The sequence below is a fragment of the Borostomias antarcticus genome (assembly GCF_949987555.1).
Source record: "Borostomias antarcticus genome assembly, chromosome: 9".
NCBI lineage: Eukaryota > Metazoa > Chordata > Actinopteri > Stomiiformes > Stomiidae > Borostomias > Borostomias antarcticus.
The window spans coordinates 27,488,693-27,491,192 of NC_140242.1; the positions used below are offsets into that span (position 1 = coordinate 27,488,693).

The 2,500-nt window shown below is 49.0% G+C and overlaps 1 protein-coding gene across 1 annotated transcript in view; it reads right to left on the minus strand.

The window, feature by feature from the left end:
- Positions 1-2,500, minus strand: part of nrp2b (neuropilin 2b) — an 87,393-nt gene that overhangs the window by 66,208 nt on the left and 18,685 nt on the right.

Below are 2,500 nucleotides of genomic sequence, written 5' to 3' on the forward strand. Positions count from 1 at the left end.
TTTCTTTCCTTTCCTTTCCTTTCCTTTCCTTTCCTTTCCTTTCCTTTCCTTTCCTTTCCTTTCCTTTCCTTTCCCCTCCCCTCCCCTCCCCTCCTCTCCTCTCCCCTCCTCTCCCCTCCTCTCCAGAGAGAGAGATGGGTGTTGTAGTGTCGTTAGGTTTTGTAGCTCCAGGGTTGCTGAGGAGAACCTCAGGGTGGATTGTGGCTTTGTAGTTCCAGGAGTGCCGCATGCAGGAGACCTCGGGGTGGGGTTCGCCCACGGGTTCAGCTCAACCCCCTCTCCAATTAGTTCTGACACCGCCACGAAGGCAACTGTGACGGAGCTCTCTCTCTCTCTCTCTCCTCTCTCGCTCTCTACCTCTCTCTCTCTCTCCTCCTCTCGCTCTCTACCTCTCTCTCTCTCTCTCTCCCTCTCCTCCTCTCGCTCTCTACCTCTCTCTCTCACACACACACACACACACACCAGGCTCCCTCTGTGGGCGTGGCCATCACGAACGCGCTGCTGTTCGATGTGGGCGGCAGCTGCATGTAAACTGTCATCAGGCTGAGAGACTCAGGGACCAGCGGAGCACAGCCCAGGCTTAGCAGGAGGGAGGGAGGGAGGGAGGGAGAGAGGAGAGAGGGAAGGAGGGAGAGGGAGTCAGGCAGGGAGAGAGGAGGGAGGGAGAGGGAGGGAGTCAGGCAGGGAGAGAGGGACGGAGGGAGAGGGAGGGAGAGAGGGAAGGAGGGAGGGAGAGGGAGTCAGGGAGGGAGAGAGGGAGGGGGGGAGGGAGGGGGGAGGGAGAGGGAGTCAGGGAGGGAGAGAGGGAGGGAGAGATAGGGAGTCAGGGAGGGAGAGATGGAGGGAGAGATAGGGAGTCAGGGAGGGAGAGAGGAGGGAGGGAGAGGGAGTCAGGGAGGGAGAGAGGGAGGAGGGAGGGAGAGAGAGAGGGAGTCGTCCTTATGAGAGTGATGTAGATTGAATCGATCAGAGCTGCAAGGTTGGTGGACCTGCTCTGAGTCCTGGCTGAATCATTGTGCAGTGTGCGTGTAGAGAGACCGCCCGGCATGACCGGGGACAGTGTGTGTGTGTGTGTGTGTGTGTGTGTGTGTGTGTGTGTGTGTGTGTGAGCAGAAACATCCCCATCTCAGCTGGTTGTATAATTGCCTTTCACATGTTCACTCTTTCAGGACGCCATTTTTTCACACCTGCACATTCCCTTCAAGCATCAGGGGTCCCAACAGACCGTGTGTCTGAGTGAGGGAGAAGACACACACACACACACACACACACACACCCACACACACACACACACACACACACACACAGACACACACACACACAGACACACACACACACACATACGCGCGTGCAAGTCAAGATGAGAGGTACACTCAGGACAACTTGAACTGTTGACACTGGTCAGGTCTGGTTCATTTCACACACACATACACACACACACACACACACACACAACGTGAGAAAATACCTCCTAGTGTAAACAGGGGTTCTGGCTTCTCTCTCTCCAGTGAGAACAACAACGACATGTGAGTAGGAGGTGGGTCTCTACAGGCCCTCCATCTAACAACCTCAGAGCCTCTGGAATATCAACAATGTACTGTTATATAACGTGTAATGTAGTATGAACTTGTAATTGTTGTTTGCAAGTTGGTACACTGTCATTGTTGTCTGCACGCTGTCACTGTTACTAACACACCAGCAGCCTCTGTCTGGATATGAACATCTAACCAACCAGGGGTCCATGGACCACCTGTGGTCCCTGGCATAATTACAGGGGGTCCTTGGGAAAATGTTTAAAATAACTTTTTTAAATGGTATTTTTGTTAAAAGTATAATATTTTCATAAAATATAAAAAATATGTGTAAATAATATTGTATAAGCCCATCATAAATGAATACTGTTTTAAAATGAACCAAAAGCCTAGGCTTGTTCACACATCTTCACTACTCTCATGTTAGCGAGCTAACTCATTCACTCTCATGTTAGCGAGCTAACTCATTCATTCTCATGTTAGCGAGTTAACTCATTCATTCTCATGTTAGTGAGCTAACTCATTCATTCTCATGTTAGTGAGCTAACTCATTCATTCTCATGTTAGCGAGCTAACTCATTCATTGTCATGTTAGCGAGCTAACTCATTCATTCTCATGTTAGCGAGCTAACTCATTCACTCTCATGTTAGCGAGCTAACTCATTCATTCTCATGTTAGTGAGCTAACTCATTCATTCTCATGTTAGCGAGCTAACTCATTCATTCTCATGTTAGCGAGCTAACTCATTCACTCTCATGTTAGCGAGCTAACTCATTCACTCTCATGTTAGCGAGCTAACTCATTCATTCTCATGTTAGCGAGTTAACTCATTCATTCTCATGTTAGTGAGCTAACTCATTCATTCTCATGTTAGTGAGCTAACTTATTCATTGTCATGTTAGCGAGTTAACTCATTCATTCTCATGTTAGTGAGCTAACTCATTCATTCTCATGTTAGCGAGCTAAC